At 48.7% G+C, this 19,468-nt stretch overlaps 1 protein-coding gene across 2 annotated transcripts in view; it reads left to right on the top strand.

Annotated features, from left to right (window-relative positions):
* The first annotated feature begins 13,524 nt into the window (after positions 1-13,524).
* Positions 13,525-19,468, top strand: part of RASGEF1A (RasGEF domain family member 1A) — a 76,874-nt gene continuing 70,930 nt past the window's right edge. The window contains exon 1 of one of the 2 annotated variants that reach the window (XM_009009491.5): positions 13,525-13,726. The gene's annotated coding sequence lies outside the window, so the exon portion shown is untranslated. Of the gene's footprint in view, positions 13,727-14,155; positions 14,375-19,468 lie in introns of those variants that run through there. The other variant, XM_078345284.1, reaches the window with a different exon arrangement.

Below are 19,468 nucleotides of genomic sequence, written 5' to 3'. Positions count from 1 at the left end.
TGATGTTATTGATCTTTTCAAATAAACAGCTTTTGGTTTTGTTAATTTTCTCCATTGATTTCCTATTTTCAATTTCATTGATTTCCGCTCTAACTTTTATTAGTTCTTTCCTTCCATTTACTTTGGATTTAATTTGTTCTTCTTTTTCTAGTTTCCCAAAGTGAAAGCTTAGGAAACTAGAAAGGACTGATTTTAGATCATTCTTATTTTCTAATATATGTGCTCAATGCTATAAATGTCCTTCTAAGCACTGCTCTCACTGTATCTCACAAGTTTTGATGTTACATTTATTTTTCATTTTGTTAGATATGTTTTTAAATTTCCCTTGAGGCCAGATGGGATTACACCTGTAATCCCAGCACTTTGGGAGGTCAAGGCAGGCAGATCACTTGAGGCCAGGAGTTCAAGACTAGCCTGGCTAACATGGCAAACCACCATCCCTACTAAAAATATTAATTAAAAAAATTAGCCTGGCATGGTGGTACACTCCTGTAATCCCAGCTACTCAGGTGGCTGAGGCACAAGAATTGCTTGAACCGAGGAGGAAGAGGTTGCGGTGAGCTGAGATTGCACCACTGCACTCCAGCCTGAGTGACAAAGCAGGACTCTGTCTCAAAACAAACAAACAAACAAACAAACAAACAAACAAACAAACAAACATCTCTTGAAGTTTCTTCTTCAACCCATGTGTTATTTATAAGTGTGTTGTTTAATCACCGAGTGTTTTGGAATTTTTCCAGCTATCTTTCTGCTATTGATTTTTCATTTAATTTCACTGTGGTCTGAGAGCAGATATTGCATAATTTCTATTCTTTTACATTTGTTGAATGTGGCCTTTCTTGGGGAATGTTCCATGTGAACTTGAGAAGAATGCATAATCTTCTGGTTAGCTGAAAGAGTCTATACATATCCATTATATCCAGTTCATTGATGATGCTGTTGAGTTCCACTGTGTCCTTACTAATTTTCTGTCTCCTGGATTTGTCCATTTTTGACAGAGAAGTTAAAGTCTTCAGCTGTGGTAGTGGACTTACTTCCTTCTCTTTGTAGTTCTCTTAGTTTCTGTCTCACATATTTTGAAGCTCTGCTGCTAGATACATACATATTAAGCCTCGTTATGCCTTCTCGGAGTATTGGGCCCCTTTGTCATTTCGTAATGCCCCTCTTCATCCCTGATAACTTTCCTTGCTCTGAAGTCAGCTCTGTTTGAAATTAATATAGTGGCTGGGCGCAGTGGCTCACATCTGTAATCCCAGCACTTTGGGAGGCTGAGGCAGGTGGATCACTTGAGGTTAGAAGTTCAAGACTAGCCTTGCCAACATGGTGAATCCTCATCTCTACTAACAATACAAAAATTAGCCGAGTGTGGTGGCAGGCACCTGTAATCCCAGCTACTTAGAAGGCTGAGGCAGGAGAATTGCTTGAACCTGGGAGGTGGAGGTTGCAGTGAGCTGAGATCACACCACTGCACTCCAGCCCTGGGTGACAGAGTGAGACTTTGTCTCAAAAAAAAAAGAAAAAAAAAGAAAATATAGTGACTAGTGACTCCTTTTTTCTTTTGATGAGTGCCAGCATGGTATATCTTTCTCCATCTCTTTTGATCTATTTGTGTTTTTATTTTTGAAGGGAATTTCTTATAGACAACATATAGTTGGGTACTGTTTTTTGATTTACTCTGACAATTTGCCTTTTCATTAGTATTTAGACCATTGACATTTCAGGTAATTATAGGTATAGTTGGATTAATATCTACCATATTGGCCACTGTTTTTTATATGCTGTCCTTGTCCTTTTTTTCTACTTTTGCTTGCTACACTTTTTCTGCCTTTTGTGGTTTTCATTGAGCAATTTCTTGATTGCATTTTCTCTCTTTTCTTAGTATATCAACTATATTGATAAGTATACTTAGTATATCAATTATACTTCTTTTTTTAAACACTTTTTTTAGTGGTTGCCCTAGAGTTTGCACTATATATTTACAGGTAATCCAAGACTGCATTCAAATAATATGTATTAGCCAGGTGCAGTGGCTCATGCTTGTAATCCCAGCACTTTGGAAGGCCAAGGCAGGACGGGATTTTTCAGCCCAGAAGTTTGAGACCAGTCTGGACAACATAGTGAGATCCTGTCTCTACAAAAAATAAAAAGTTAGCCAGCTGGGCATGGTGACTGAAGTGAGCCATGATTGTGCCACTGCCCTCCAGCCTGAGTGAGACCCTATCTCAAACAAAACAAAATAAAACAAAAACACTACATCATTTCATGGGGAGTTCAAGTACCTTATAATAATGAAATAGTTCTAATTCTCGCCCCCATCCCTTGTATTACTGCTGTCATTCATTTCACTTTTACATGAGCCCAGGCGGGAGTGCAGTGGCATGATCACCACACACATGCACACACATGTGCAAGAACATGTGATTAAATACATTCTGTTATTTTGAAGAAACTTTTATCTGTTAGAGCAATTAAAGACACTAAAAGCTTTTATTTTACCTTCATTTATTCATTCTTTAATGTTCTTTCTTTCTTTCTTTTTTTCTTTTTGTTTTTTGAGACAGGGTCTTGCTCCGTCACCCAAGCTGGAGTGCAGTGGTTTGATCTCAGCTCACTGCAGCCTCTTCCTCCTGGGTTCAAGTGATTCTTGTGCCTCAGTCTCCCAAGTAGCTGAGATTATAGGTGCCCGTCATGAGAGCTGGGTGATTTTTGTATTTTGTGTAGAGACCGGGTTTCACCATGTTGGCCAGGCTGGTCTCAAACTCCTGACCTCATGTGACCTGTTTGCCTCGGCCTCCCAAAGTGTTGGAATTACAGGGATGACCTACCATGTCTGGCCTTAAAAGGGTAATTTATATTCTGCTTTTAGAGCTTCTCTTGAGCTTGCTGCTTCTCAAGGTAATCAGCTCAAATAAATCCTCATGCCAAAGAAGCATAGTTTGGGTTGTGTGAAACAAAATAATTCCAACTTAAAGCTGTTGGAACTTTAAATTATTTAGGGCCTTGAGGAATGTGGCTACAGTCTGAGTCGCATAGCCTGCAGCTGCAACTTCTGCTTCTTCTTGTAAGTGATTAGGAAAGGCTTTGCTGTGCCAGAGATGAGACCCCCACAGATCATCACCCCTCCTCACAGAACATTCAAGCAGTCTTCCTTGGCATGCAGCAAGCTGTAACCAGTCAAATCGCTGTATATATGTATTGGCCTTTATGGAAAACATCACAATCCTGGCCAGGTGCAGTGGATTACTCCTGTAATCCCAGCTACTCGAGAGGCTGAGATGGGAGAATTGCTTGAACTGGGGAGGCAGAGGTTGCAGTGAGCTGAGATCATGCTACTGAACTCCAGCCTGGGCAACAGAGCAAGACCATGTCTCAAAAAATAAAATAAAGTAAAATAAAATAAAAATAAATAAATAAATAATTATCCCTTGATGAGGGAAATTTATTTTTTAAATGTCTCAATTCGTAAAGGTGTCTCTGTCTATACCAGGAACAAAAGGATGGCTCTGAATTATAAGAGACTCTTATCAATGGAGGAGGTGCTGAATTAAATCTGCATACCAAACCTTACACTTGTTGCTGTGCTTTTCCTTGTCACATCCCTACAACTGGCTTCCTTGACACCCTTCTTCCTCTGTTTTAGCTGAAGATGGTATTTAAGCCCAAGTTCTTTAAATGAAAGTTGTCAGGGAAAAAGAAAAAAGAAAGTCCAAGTTCTAGCCAACTTTGTGAGTTTACTCATCCCTAGTTTCTCCAATTTATATAAGTGTACATATATATATATATATATACACACACACAATATGTGTATGTATCTATACAATGCATAAATGTTGTGTGTGTATGTCTACAATGTATATGTGAGATGTACATGTTAATAAGCCTCTGTTTGTTTTTTTTTCTTGTCGATCTGTCTTTTGTAATAGGCGCCCCAGCTGAGAACCTAAAAGGGTAGAGGAAAATATTTTTCCCTCTCCTAGAAAGGTATATTTAACGGCGTGACATTAAAGAGGATGGTATGGTGGGAATGGTATCCAGGGCAGAGGGTGAGAGCATGACCTATGGGAAAAAAGAGATTATGTGCTCCTTTATGATGGGAGGGAATGAGGGCAGTATGCAGGCAAGTGTATAAACCAGGGGTAAGAGTTGAGACAGTTCCTAACAGTGGTTTCAAATTTCCCTAGGATGTAAAAGGGAGAGTCATTATTTGACAGGGAGGGGAATAGAGAGAAGGCTGGGGAAGGCCAGAGGATTTGAAATTGTTGAGAATGTTTGGAGAATTCAGAGAAGAGGAGACTGAAAACCACAAAGGAAGATAGTCAAAGGGGGGACTTTATTATACAAGTAAAGACATTCTCTACATTGAAAGACAGCACTAAGAGAATAAAACATAAGTCACAAAGGGGGAGAAGATATTTTTAACACATTTAACTCTCATTGCACTAGCACCTAGTATAGAAATCTTTCAAATCAATGAGCAGAATAAACACTAGAAAACTGAGCAAAGATCCAGCAATCTCACTACCTGCTAGATATCAAAAGGGAATGGATTCAGTGTGCTGAGGAGGTGTCTGCACCCATATTATTTTCAGCACTATTCACAATAGCCAAGATATGGAAACGACCTAAGTGTCCATCAGCAGATGAATAGATAAAACAAATGTGGCACCTATACACAACAGAATACTATTCAGCCTTAGGAAAGAAGGAAATCCTGTCATCTGGACAACATGGATGAAACTGGAAGACTTAAAGTAAGCGAACTAAGCCAGTGACAGACGGATGAAGCTGCATGATCTCACTCATATGTGGAATCTAAAAACGTTGATCTCATAGAAGCAGGCAGTAGAATGGTGGTACCAGGGGTTGGGTGTGGGTGGGGTTGGGGAGATGTTGGTCAAAGGATCCAAAATCTCAGTTAGACAGGACGAATAAGTTCAGGAGATCTATTGTACAACATGATAACTATAGTTGATAACTATGTATTATATTCTTGAAAGTTGCTAAGAGACTACTGGGGAGGCTAAGGGAGGAGCTCAGCTCAGTAGTCAGAGACCACTGTTTCTTGCTTCTTGGCAAAAAAAAAAAATAGTAAAAACAAAAAAATAGTTAGAGACCAGCCTGGAGCAACATAATAAGAAGTTGTCTCTAAAAATAAATATTGAACAAACAAATGAAAAAGAAAATTGCTAAGACACTAGATTTCAAGTGTTCTCATTACACATGAATGACATGTATGTGAGGTAGTGTCTATGTCAATCAGCTTCATTTAGCCATTCCACAATGAGCATGTACTGCAAAACAACATGTTGTGCAAATAAATGTAGAGAATTTAAATTTGTCAGTTAAAAAAAGTGAAAATAATCATTATGCAAGGTGAAAGAAGCCAGACACAAAAGGCCACATGTTACATGGTTTTTATTTACATGAGCTGTCTAGAATAGGCAAGTCTATAAAAGCAAAGTAGATCAATGGTTGCAAAGGACTGGGAAGGGGTGGGAAGAAAAGCTAAATGGTTTGGGGTTTCCTCGTAGGGTGACAGAATTGTTCTAAAATTGACTGTTATGATGGCTACACAACTCTGTATACATGCTAAAAATCGTGGAGGAGAAAAAACAAAATTGAGCAAGAAACTTGAGCAGATACTTTGCTAAAGGGTAAACCCCAATGACTAATAGATATCTGCAAAGATGCTTAACATCATTCATCACCAGGAAAGTAAAAATTAAATCCACAATGAGACAACACAATACAACCAACAGACTAGCCAAAGTAGGGAAGTCATCACTTAGAGGGGTTGGCAAGGATTATGTAATTGTACTGCTGCTGTAGCAAATTACTGCAATCTTGTGGCTTAAACAGGAAAAATCCACAATCTTGTGATTCTGGAGGTCAGAAGTCCAAAATCAATTTCACTGGGACAAAAACCAAGATGTCAGCAGGGCTAGTTGCTTCTGGGGCCTGAAGGGGGAAGCTATCTCTGTGCTTCTTCCACCTTCCAAAGGCTGCAGGCCATCCTTGGCTTTGGTCTCTTCCTCCATCCTCAAAGTCAGCAGTGGGGCATCTTCAGAATTTTTCTCTTTCTTCTTCCTCTTTTTTTTCTTAAAACAGGGTCTGGCTCTGTCACCGAGGCTGGCGTGCAGTGGTGCAATTATTGCTTACTGCAGCCTCAGTCTCCCTAGCTCTAGTGATCCTCCCAACTCAGCTCCTGGAGTAAGTGGGATCACATGTACACACCACCATGCCCAGCTAATTTTTATATATTTTTTTAACAGAGGCAGGGTCTCACTATGTTGCCCAGCAGGTCTTGAACTCCAGGTCACAAGCGATTTTCCCACCTTGGCCTCCTGAAGTGTTGGGATTATAGGCGTTAGCCACTGCTCCTGGCCTCACCCTTTCTGACCTCTGCCTCTGTCATCACATCTCCTTTCATGACTCGAACCCCCTTGTCTCTCTCTTATAATCACCCTTGAGATGAGATGATCCACCTGAATAATCTCAAGATCCTTCACTAATCACATCTGTAATGTCCCTGCTATCATGTAAGGAAACATACTCACAGATTCCAGGGATTCAGACACGGACATTTTGGAGGACTTTATTCTATAGAAAACAAGGGGACATTTCCCAAGAGTTGAACATGTGTATTGCCAAAGACCCAGGAGTTGCAAATTCCAGCCTATGTCTGAGGAGGTCTTGCACCTGGGCACCAGGAGACAGGTACCCAGCTCTCCCTGGGTCTCGTCCTCACAACCCTCTGATCTTGCCTTTTTTTATTCTTGGCCACATTTACTCTTCTCCAGTCACACAGGGTGCTGTGGAATGAGGAACTGGGCCAGCTTTTGTCCTGGTTTCTGGAAAGGAGCCTCTAAATCTTTGGAATTTCCCCAGTGACAGGAATGTCTTTGTTATTCCTGGTGGGCATCTCGGACCATGTCTGAATTTATCCCAAGATGGCTCAGAGTAGGGCTGGTCAGGTCAGAAAGTAGGGCTTGGTTAGAGGGCGGGGCTTGGAGCCACCTGCTATCATGCCAACTTCCTGGGAGAGGAGCTAGAGGTGAAGCACGTGGTGCTGGTGGCTCAGTCACGCCTGTGCAACGAAGCCCTGGACACAGAAACCCAACTTTAGACACACAAGCTCGGGTGAGCCTCTCTCATGAGCAATGCCTCGTGCATGCTGTTACCCATGGATGTGTCAGGATGGTGATACCCCTGACTCCCTGGGAGAGGCCATGGAAGCTTTGCGTCTGGGACCCTCCCAGACCTCATCCTTCAAGACTGCTTTTTTTTTTTGAGACTCTTCTTGTGGCTGGTCCCGACTTGGCTCTTTCTGCTACGGTGAAGGTGTCATCATGAGCAGAACACTGAGTTCTGAGGGTGTTCCAGTGAATTCTACTTCAGTGAATTCTAACTTTGTAGCCAGTTGGTCAGAAATGCAGGTGGCCTAGAATGAGTCTCTGCCTAGATGTCGACCCAGGGCTGTGTAGCCCCTACCCTGGTACTTTTCGCCTTCTCTGCTTTTCATTTCCAGTGAGTGCCTACTGCTCTCTAACATACAACACAATTCTCTGATTTCTTCCCGCTCATTGTAGTCAACCACCTCTAGAATACCCCTGTGGGAAGGAATTTTCATCTTTTTGATCACTGTTGTATCCCAATGCCTAAAATAGTGACCAGTACACAGTAGGTACTCAAGAAACATTGTTCAGTCAATAGATGAATACTCATAACAGCATTGTTTATAATAGCAAAAACATGTCAGTGCCCCAAATGTCTATTAGCAGTAGATTGAATTCATCTACTACAGCGTGCCTTTAAAAGTTAATTAGTTGCTTAAATAGACAAATAAACATTGTATGTATTTGTAGTGTACAATGTGCTGTATTAAAATATGTATATGTTGTGAAATGGTGAAGTCAAGCTGGTTAACATATGTATTGCCTCATACATAGCTTTTTTGGTGGTGGGATACTACAGAACACAGTAGTCTCCCCTTAGCTTTCCTCTCCAAGACCTCCAGCAGATACATGAAATATATTTCTGTAGTATCCTGTATATACTATTTTTTCCTATACATACATATCTATGATAAAGTTTAATTTATAAATTAAACACAGTAAGAGATTAACAACAATCACCAATAATAAACAGAACGATTATAAAAATATAACATAATAGAAATTATGTGAATGTGGTCTCTCTCTCTCTCTCCCAAAGTATCTTAACTGTATTGTACTCACCTATCTTTAGGCCCCAGTTGACTGCCAGTGACTAAAGCTTGGAAAGTGAAACCCTGGATGTGGGGCGGGGACATCGCTGTATTTTCATTGAGTACCAAACAATAGTTGATATGAATGAACGAGAGCTACACCCATCAACATGGGTGGATTTCACAAACATAATATTGACGACACAAACAAGCAACAGTAGAAACAGTATGATTCCATTCCCAAAAGTTCAAAACCTGGCATACCTATCTAGGGGTGGAAGTTTAACGGGTCAGGGAAATAAACATCGGGATAGTGGTTACCTCTGGGAGAAGGTGGTGGGGAGGGCTTGTGCCGCACTGCTTCACCCCAGTGGTGGGTTTATTCTTGAGCCTGCACATCTACATTTCACAGTTCTTCAGTATGTAGGACATATTTCACAATCAGAAAAAAAAGAAGAGACAGGAACATAGCAGAATGACTGAGTAGTGTTGAGTTTTCAGTTTCACTGAAGAATTGATCATGAATTTGGCATAATAGCAGGACCCTATGATATCCTCTATAGCAGGGGTCCCTAACCCCCAGGCCACTGACTGGTGCCGATCTGTGGCCTGTTAGGAATGGGGTTGCACAGTGGGAGGTGAGCAGTAGGCAAGGGAGCACTCCTACCTGAGTTCCACCCCCTGGCAGATCAGGGGGCATTAGATTCTCATAGGATGCGAGCCTTATTGTGGACTTCTCATGTGCGTGATCAAGGTTGTGTGCTCCTTATAAGAATCTAATGTTGGCTGGGCACAGTGGCTCATGCCTGTAATCCTAGCACTTTGGGAGGCCGAGGTGGGTGGATCGCCTGAGGTCAGGAGTTCAAGACCAGCCTGGCCATGATGGTGAAACCTCATTTTAAAGGAAAAATTAAAAATAAACAAACAAATAAATAAATAAATAAATAAAAAAGAATCTAATGCCTGATGATCTGAGATGGAAAAGTTTCATCCCAAAAACATCCCCCCCGCCCTGCTTTGTCCTTGGAAAAATTGTCTTCCATGAAACCAGTCCCTGGTGCCAAAAAGGCTGGGGATTGTGCTCTACAGTACTGAAGACCTAACGGGAGACCTGGAGAAGGCAGAGGTGGATTCTTCTGTCACAGGAATTCTGCTAGGTGGGAGATATGAAGTTAAGGAACAGGGAAATGTAGGGTACTGGTATGGAATAACTGAAAATCCATTCTATGTAAACAAAGCTGAATGAGCTGGCACATGGAATCAGGAGTGGGAAAGCTGAAATCACCAGAAAACCTGGTTTGTGGGGGCTCAATGACCTAGAGGACTTGGTATAGTCAATGATCCAAGTTGCCAACTGGTGTCATGGTGGTGATGGGTCTACCTTGGAGAAATCTTGAAGGGGGTGCACACCTTGGGCAGGATAATGTCTGTGTCACAGTAAACAGTGGGTGTCTGAAGTGTCACTGACGCACAGGTTTTAGCTTCCATAGCCTGAAGAAGTTCCTCTACCTCAAAGTCCCAAAGAAAGCAGCACTTGAAGTACTGTTGCATCCTGCTGGGCAGACATCCCTGGAGATGTGCTTCCCAGTCCCCCTTTTCCTGGATTCTGTGGCCAGAACACCCTCCTGCCGAAGAGTGCCTGCCCCGTAAAAACAGAGGTGGCAAAGGAAGGTGCAAACCAAACACTCAAGGACAACATCTGAACAAAAAGCGATCACAAAGTATTCACAAAATCCCCTAATTACACTGAAGATTAAAAATTATATTTTGGCTGGGCATGGTGGCTCAGGCCTATAATCCCAGCACTTTGGGTGGCCAAGGTGGGCAGATCACTCAAGATCACTTGAGGCAAAGGTCCCCAGCCTGGGCCACATGGTGAAACCCCATCTTTACTAAAAATACAAAAAATTAGCTGGGTGTGGTGGCTCAAGCCTATAATCTCAGCTACTAGGGAGGCTGAGGAATGAGAATTGCTTGAACCCAGGAGGCAGAGGTTGCAGTGAGGCAAGATCATGCCACTGCACTCCAGCCTGGGCAACAGAGTTAGATTCCGTATAAAAATTTTTTTTCAATTTACATACAGTAAAATTCACTCTTTTTCCTGTGCAGCTACTTTAAGTCTTGACAAATGCATAGTCATGTGACCACCACCACAAATCAAGATACAGGGACATTCTTCACGGTCCCTAAACATTTCCCAAAGGTCTAGTCAACACTTGCTTTCCCCTTCTACCTGTTCCTCATAGCCACTGAACTATCTCTATCTCCACAGTTTTGCCTTTTCTAGAATGTCATATAAAAGTCCATCAGATCCTTTGGAGTCTGACTTCATTCACCAAACATAATGCTCCGGAGAGCCATTCAGGTTGTTGCATTGAATAATGGCTTTCTCCTTTTTACTGCGGAGTAGTCGTCTATTGTATGGATATACCACAATTAGTTTATCCATTCAGCCACTGAAGGACTTCTGGGGTTGTTTCCGGTTTGGGACCATACTCCAGATTTTCAGACACCTGTCTCAGGAACTGATAGAATATGAGATCCAATTCATTAACAATATTTGGATTTGAGTAACCAACCTAACTGAAATGTACAGAATATTCACTCTTTTCAAGGGCACATGGGGCATTTACCAAAACAGAACATATTCTGGGCCATAAAGAATATATGAACAGATTTCAGAAAATTGAAATCATACAGAGTATACTCTGCCTGATGTGTGATTAAATTGGAACCCTGTAACAGGAAGGTAGCTAGAAAATCCCCTAATATTTGGAATCAAGGAATGTCCTCCCCAATAAGTCATGGGCCAAAAGAGAATTCAAAATCGAAATCTAAAAGTCTCTTGAGCCAAATGATAGTGGCAAAACAAAAACAAAAACTGTGTGAGAGAGTAAAGCAGTGCCTAACAGGCAGATATACAGCTTTAAGTCCACAGAGTAGGAAAGAAAGCTGAAAACCAATGAACCTAGCCTCCAACTTCAAAAACTAAAAAGAAAGAAGGAAGGAAGGTTAGAAAGACAGTTAATACTCCCCCAAAGGAGAGCTTTACACACAACGAAACTAAGAGCAGAGATTCATGAAATATAAAGTACAACAGAGAACGCTGAACAGTCAAAAGTCGTTTCTTTAAAAAAAAATTATAAAATTGACAAAACCCTAGCAAGACTGATTAAAAAAAAGAGAAAGTGAAAAACGCAAAGGTCCCCAATATAAGAATGGAAGTGGGACATAGCTACAGATTCTACAAACATCTGAGGGATAATATAACCATGTTATGAACAAGAATATGAGGATGTCAGAAAATCTGAAAATTTAGAAAAAAATGGGCAAAATCCATAAAAACCACAATTTACCAAAAGTTACATTGGAAGAAATGAATCACCCACATGGTCCTATACATAATAAAGAAAATGAATCTGTCATTAAAAACCTTTCTACAGTGAAAATCCAAGTGCAGAGGGCTATTAATATTCTCACTGAATGGGTGTATTCTTATTGAAAATTCATGGAGCACAATCTTATGATTTTTGTCTATGTATGTTATACTTAACAAAAAATTATCCTTGGGAGGCTGAGGCAGGAGGATTGCCTGAGCCCAGGAGTTCGAGGCTATAGTGAGCTATGATTGTGCCGCTGCACTCTGGCCTGGGGACAGAGTGAGACCCTCTCAAAAAAATAAAAAAGCTATACAAGTTTTCTTAAAATGAATAAACAAAAAAATAGTACAGGGGAAATGTAGGTGGGCATAGAGATGAAACAGAATTTGCCATGTACTGATAATGGTTGAAGTTGGCCCACTGAGTAATTGTATATACCTTTTTAGCCGTTATTATTGTAAGTGTTTGAAATCTTCCACTTTTTTGTGTGTGTGTAAACAACAGATCATAATACTACTCTGTGCAAAACCCTCCACCTCCCTCTGAGTCAAAGCCACAGAGGGCTGATGTCTGGCTAGGCTCTTCGTGATCAGGTCCACCTGGCAGCTCCTGTAGGCTCCTCCTACCACACTTGCTTCTCCACCAGGCCTCCTTCTAAGGCATCCTCCACCTCAGGGCCTTTGCATGTGCTGTTCTTTTTGCTGAAAATGTTCATTCTTCAGATTCAGCATGGCTTGCCACAGTTAGGTCTTAGCTCAAATACAACCCTTTCAGACTAGATTTCCCTGACGACCCAAAATAAAAATGCCCGACCCAGCAGGGAAGGATGGTGATGAGAGGCCACAGTTCTAGCTACTTAGGAGGCTGAGGCAGGAGGCTCACTAGAGTCAGGAAGTTCAGGATGTAAAGCATAGTGATTGCGCCTGCGAATACCCACGGCACTCCAGCCTGGGCCACACAGCAAGGCCTTCCCCTTAAGAAAAGAAAATTCCCCACTCTACAAACTCCCCTCCCCCTCTCTTCACTCTCTCCCTCTCCTCGCTGGGTCTCTCTCTGGGATCTGAAGCATCTGACACATGAACTATTTATGTGTGTTTTCATTCACTGCCCACTTCCCACAAGAATGCAAACTCCAACCAGAGATATTCCCAGCCGAATCCCAGTGCCCTGTCTGACACCTGGCATACAGTAGGTGTTTAAGACACAGGGACTAAGTGAGTAAGCAAGGTCCTCAGCCTCTTCAAGGGTTGCTGTGGGGCTCCTCCCCATTCTTCCACACAGACCCCTCCACTTGGGGGGCTTCAGGGCCCCAGACTTGTTTCACACTGGCCTGAGTCTGACTGCTTCCTAGAGTCACTGGCCCCACCCCGAGGTCAGGCCAGAGGGTGTCCGTTCAGAAGGTGTCCCTTCAGAGCGACAGGAGGTTTCACTGGACGCCAGAAGACCTGCGTCCTGCTTCAGTGTTTCTGGAATCTCTCAAGGTGGCTTTGGAGCCTTGCTCTGCCACTTACCAGCTCTGAGAGCCTGCAGCGTCACTGCACTCCCCGCGCATCAGTTTACTAACCTGTCCAATGGGAACAAACCCACCACTAACCTTATAGGGCGATTGCGATGGTTAAGGACTTGCCCACGGAAAGGCTTTCATAGTCCCCTGCCACTGAGAAAAATTTTGCCAGCTCTGCAGGAGTCCCGAAAGGGCCATTTAAATGCGGTGGCCGCATCGCCTCCTAGGTTGTCTGTTGCCTTATCCTTTTTAAATGAAAGCCTGGCCCGCCCTTTCCTGGCGCCCGCCCTGTCCCGGCGCCCTCTGCCCGAGCCCCGTCCTGCGTCCTACCTCCCCCTGCCCCCTGAACCTTCACCCCGCACCCTCCTCCCTCTGCGCCCCGCGCCCGCCCGCTCCCCGCGCTCTCGCGCCCGCTCCGTGCCCGCTCGGCGCTCGCTCGCTCGTTCGCGCTCCCCCGCGCCGGCTGCGGAGGGAGCTGCTCTGCCCGCAGCTGGCGCAGCGCGGGGGCGGCCGCGGGTGGGCGGGTGCCGCGGGCCCGGGCGCCGAGCATGAGCCGCCGCCGGCGCCGGCCGCGCGCTGCTCGGGGCCCGACTGCGGCGCGAGGGCGGCGCGGGAGCGACGCTGGCCCGGACCGAGGTAGGCAGCGGCAGCGGACCCTCCGTCCCTCAGGGCCCCCCGCCCGGGGCCGTGCCCTCCGGTCGCGGAGCTGGCAGGGAGGGGCTTGCGCGGGCCCGAGGTCCCGCCCGGCTCCGCCGTCGTGGGGCCGGGGCGCGGGCTCCGGGCGCGGGGCGGGGGACGCGCTCGGGGGAGGGCGGTGGGGAGCCAGGTGCGCGGAGTTGCTGAGAACTCCGCCCCGGGCTGGACGGCGCCGGGACCCCCTGCACCCTCCGCCTCTGCGGGGCACCGGGCGGGCGGTGCTGGGCAGGGCAGGGCCGGGCGTGGCGGGAGCGCACGCTGCTGGCGGGCGTGGGCACCGCGGGCAGGTCCGCTGCCCGGAGCCTGGCGTGGGGGAGGGGGCTGGGGAATCGGAGGAGCTCGGGGCTGCGCAGTTGGAAGTTTCCATTTGCTCTTCTGCATTCTGGGCCCCGCGGTGGCATCTCACGCCCTTGCTGTTTGGCGAGGAATTGGCTTGAGCTCTGCATTTGGGGGAGAGGGCCAGAGCTGGGGCAGGTGTCTCCCTCTCCCTGCTGGGCAAGGGTCATTTGAAGGACCACACTCTCTTTGCCCTGGGCCTTGCCGGCCTCAGGGACGGGGCAGGTGCAGCCGGTTCTGGTCTGAGGGTCGGTGAGTGAGAGGTGGAGGCGGGAGTCCCCTGCTGTGTGGGGAGGGACGTGCTGGCATGTCCCTGTGCCCTGCATTCCTGGCTGCCTCTGGGTGCTGGACCTGGTGGATATTTAGAGAGGCCGCTGCCTGCCTCTTGGGAACCATCTGGGGGCAGAGACCTGGTGGTGGCTGGGGCTCCCTCCCTCTCTGCTCAGAGCAGTGAGCTCCCCTCTGGTTCACTCTCCCCACTACTGCCACTCTTCTCCCACTGTCCTGGGCGGGAAGGACCCCGATGGTCATCGGTCCCAGGAGCCTGAAACACAGGAGTCAGGCTGGGTGTAGGGGAGCCTCCCAGAGGCCTCGATTCCCTCTGCTCCCCAGGGTTCTCCACCGCCATCCGGATGCAGTCTTGCCTGTCCATCTCAAGGCCCTGGAGTGTAAGGGGCTCTGGGGGGCCTCCAACCTAGAGGCCACAGGTCTTGATTAGTGAACCACTGGCAGGCTGCAGGCCTCTGAGACTCAGTTTCCCCATCTGTAGACTGACGTGGTTTTGATGACTTCTGAGGGCATTGCTTTGGAACCTCAGGACCCCAGCCCAGGAAGGGAAGATTCAGAGTGGAGTCACATGAAGGACCTCCGCTGGGTGGCCAGGGACATGTGGGTGGGTTCTCTGCCCCTCCAGCCAGTGTGTGTCCTTAGGGCTGTGGGTGGTAGTGGCCTAGCTGAGTGGGGGGGGGTGCAGCAGGCTGGCAGGTCCTGCTTCTGAGAAGGGTGTGAGCTGCTTGGATCCCCAGGCTCTCTGATGAAGCGGAGAAGCTCTGTCCTCCTGCACATGCCCCTGGGTTTGCGAGCCAAGCAGGTGTCCCAGGTGTGCCTTGGCCTGAAGACCAGCCAGCGAGTTTGTTTTTCTCTGGGAGGCATCTTCGAGCTGCCAGCCGGATGGCTCCCTTCCACCTGGCAAATTGTAGAAATGGAACAGTTCACACAGAGCAGAGGGGTTTTTTGGTGTAACTTAGCAACTGCAGTCAGGGGAGGAGGAGGAGGGAGAAATGGGATTTGTGCTTCGAAGTGGCCGGGGTGGGGAGAGCCAGACACACTAGTGGCCCCTGGCAGTGGGAGGAGGGGCCACTGGGGAGGTAAGCAAATGGACATTGGGACACAGTGTGGTCAGGAGCCCCTGAGTACACTGGTCCCCACCTGTAGAATGACGCCAGGGGCAAGATGGGACAGCTTTGGTTGGCCATTGGTTTTTAGCCACAGAACCGTGGGTTTCACAGAAGCCATATTTGTCAAATAGGTCAAGTGAAGGTGCTGTGCCAAGGCAGGGATGGGGGCAGAAGATTTGGTCCCCACCAGCTGTCCTCGGGAGAGGGGCTGGTGGAGGGATGCTCTTCTCTGCATGGCCCACCCCAGAGGAGGGGCCCTGGGCTGGGGGTGGGCCCTGGGGGCATAGCAGATGGGGAGGGAGACTCAAGGCATCTCCCCCCTCTCTGCTGCCCCTTGGTGGCCCCTCCTCCCCTTTCCCCCTTTTCCTCCTGAGGCCATCTGCTTCGGCCCAGCACTCTGGCTGTTTTTCTCTTGGAGCTTCCAATCTGCCTCCTGTAACTCCCACCCACTCCAGCCTGCCTCCCAGCTCCTCTACCCTCCCCTGCCCACTCCCTGCTGGGGAGGATGTGTTTACTTAGCAAGGGTGTGATGTGCAGAGGGAGGGGACTGAAGTGGCACTGGTGGGCTGACAGCAGTAGAGGAGGGCCTCTGATGTCCACTGGTCACCTGCTGGGGGTGTCAGAGAGGCACCTACGGCTGTCAGCCTGCAGGGGTCCAGAGAGGGCTGACTGCCCACTTTTCTGGGCACAGAGCCTGGGGTTGTGGTTGTGTGAGAGTGGGCTCTGGATTGGCCCAGAGTGGCGAGCTGCCAGGAGCCCATGCAGAATGTCCCTGTGTGCTGGGACAGCAGGAATTCCCCAGCTAGCAGCCCCGGAGCAGGGTTTGGGAAGGTCAGCCAGTGTGGCCCAGCAGTGGCTTGGTGGGCACTGTGTGAAGGGAAGCCCAAAAGCCCCTCGGGGTCCTGGCCTGCTCAGAGTGCAAGAGGGGCTCTGGCCTCAGGGCTTACCGCCTGGGACAGGCTGGCAGAGGCTGCCCCAGACACTGTGACGGGGCTGTGAGGGGTGTCTGGCTGGGAGTGGGCAGGTGCAAGGGCCCAAGCGGGGCCTGTGCTGTGAGGGAGGGTGGATGTGACTGCTGTTGTGGCCATCCATGCCCGGTGGACTATGGAGAGGGAAGCCAGGAAGGGAGAGAGCAGTCAGGTGGCCCCAGCTTTGCTGCAGCACCTCCCAGGAAGCACATGGGTGCCTTTGGGCATGATTCAGAATGACACTCAGTGATCCTGCCCTGGGAAGCTTCTCCCCACCTGTGGTTGCCTGTCTTGCCCTAGGCACTGCCCAGGCTGGGTCTATGGGCCAGGTTGTGGACCTGTGCTGCCCATGACAGCTAGCAGGGGCTCCGAGGCCTGCCTGTCTCTTGTGAGTGGGCTGTGGGGTTATTTGTGAATTCAGGGAGCAGAGACCAGCACCAGCTCGAAGACAAGAGGCCTGGGCTGGGACTCCAGACAGAACAGCCTAGGGTGGGCACTTCACATGTGGGATGCAAAGATGTCACTGCCTGGTTGGCAGGTGCTTCTCCTTTTTAAAAAACAACAGCAAAACTTGCTCAGCCGTCCTGGTCGCCTGTGCGGGCTGACTTTGAAGATGTACATGTTCTCTGCTCACTCCGTATCCTCACTTCCCACTCTCTCCCACCCACGCCAATCTGTGCACACCTCCTCCAGTCCAGGGGTATCTTTTTGAGAGGCCGTGGACGTCTACTGCCCTGCTGCCAGACACCCATCTCCTGGGCTTGGCCTGGGACACTCAGAGTTCCTGTTCCTCAGGACCTGGGCTCAAACCCTCTTCCCAGCCACAGCGTCTATTCCGTCCTCCGTGCTGATCCAGTTCTAGCTCCCATCAGCCCCCACCTGTCCCCTGGGCTTTGTCAGCCTGTGAGCCTGCCAGACGCCTCCCAGGTGACGATGCACATCATCATGACCCTGAACCTTGCCTGCCCCAAGCTCCCCATCTGAGCAAGTGGGCAGCCAGCTCTCCCTCTCCCCCTCTGCCAGATTCCCTTTGCCTGGAGTTGTCAGACAGTCTGGGGCACCCTGCTTACTGCCACCTCTGTGGGCTGGGCTGCCCCCCCTGGCTGGGACAGTACATGGCCTCCTTCCCCTGCAGTCTCTTCTCCCACTCAGGGCATGGGCTCTGCTGGGACTTCTTCCCCTCAGGCGCTCCCAGCCTTCCTCGGGTGCCTTCCTGAACCTTCCAGCTATGCTGGGGGCCTGGGGCTGCTCTGCAGTGGCTGCCCTGGGTGTACTTGTCTGTGATCCCCTGGAGTCTAGTCGGCACCAGGCCTGTTGGAACCCAGCCATGAGACAGTGGCCGTGCTGATGGACTCAGCGAACATCCTCAGGGAGGTGCATGGAAGTGCCTGAGCTGCTGTGTGTGGTGGGCAGAGGTGCCTGGCCTGGGCCGCGTTGCTGCCCTCACACCAGGGAGAGGTCAGGAGAGGGGAGCAGTCCTGAGAGCTCTGGGACAGTCTGGAGAGATGATGTCTGGGGGATGCTGTCTGAGGTCCTGGACAAGGAAGGAATCCTGGGGGCAGGACTGGGAGGCCAGCACCCTGTTTGTTGTCACCACTACTTCCGTTTCTCCAAGTGTCACCCTCAGACTCTACCTTGAAGAGAGAGTTCTCCCTGGATCCGGTTGCCATGGCAACGCTGTTAACAAAGAGTAGCTTCTGTGGAGGAGGCTGGTAGGAGCTGGGAGAGGAGAGAGGGCGTATTCTGAAGGTTTATCAGCAGGGCTTGTTTCCCCGCCCCCCACCAAGTTTGCCCAAATCTGGTAGACCCTCCCCCACGGTCTCTGCCTATGGGGCTCTCCAGGTCTCTAGTACCCAGATCTGACGAATATGAATGTCAGGCAGCCTTGAGTGCATCTGGATGTGACCTGGACCCCAGCTGAAGCTGGGGCACTGGGACAAGCCTCCTCCTTGGGACCTAGGGGGACATGCCCAGCCACAGCACCAGGTACTTCCCAGGGTAAGGATCTGCATTTTGTCCCTGTACAGATGCAGACTCCAAGGCCCAGATTTCTCCTGCCTGGACTTCTCTGCAGGCTAGTTCTGTGCCCACCTCATTCTGGCTGGTGCTTTGAGCATGCCCTCTGGGCCCCGCTTCTCTTCCCAGGGCTGTGGTGTGGATGGAGGTGATATGCAGAGACAGGCTCTGGGTGAGAGCCGGGCAGCCCCGGCTTTGCTGGCTGAGGAGAGGAGGCTTGGCCCAGTTGCTAGGACCCAGGCCTCTGCCCTCAGAGCTGGGGAAGGAAGGCGGGGCCAGAGGCGGAGTGAATGGACCAGTTGTGAGGATGGGGCTTGGATGAGCATGGAGCTCAGGATTTCTGGGGATGCCCTGATGCTTTCATGAGTTAATTACTCAGAGCAGGGAGGGGGCTTCATCAATTATTCATTTTGTTATTGCTGTTAGCAGTGGGTAGCTGGATGAGGAGTGGAGTCCCCCACAGGCCAGGCCAAGCCAGGTGAGCATCAGTGGCACCTGGGAGAGCCCAGGTCTTACCCACACTGTCCGCTGCAGGCAGGGCCCTTCCTGCTTGGCCCTGCTACGGGGACAGGGCCTTCCATGCCCCATGCCTCACCCTGACCAAGCTGGAGTGAGTTGCACCTGTTGTGAGGTAACCTGCAGGTACCTGGGCCAGATCATCTGCCCTATAGGGAGGGGTGGTGGTGGAGAGGGTTAGGAGGGCTTAGGAGGGGCTGACAGTAAACTGCATTGGCAGGTGTGGCCAGGGGTCCTAGCTGTTCTTCATGGAAAGGCCAGGGCAGCCAGAGCTACTTCCAAGAAGGGGAGGGCGCTTCTGCATGGGCGGGGCCTGGAGGGAAGACCCACAACTGAGGTCCCAGCCTGGTGGGTGTGCAGTCAGCGTTGGCTTGGAGACGCCTGCACAGATGTCAAAGAAACGGCCGTTCAGGCCATGTGTTCCGACTGCAGCACAGTTAGGAGAGAAC

Source organism: Callithrix jacchus, chromosome 12, assembly GCF_049354715.1.
Source record: "Callithrix jacchus isolate 240 chromosome 12, calJac240_pri, whole genome shotgun sequence".
In the NCBI taxonomy this organism is placed as follows: Eukaryota; Metazoa; Chordata; class Mammalia; order Primates; family Cebidae; genus Callithrix; species Callithrix jacchus.
This window is presented reverse-complemented; position numbering and strand designations above follow the sequence as displayed.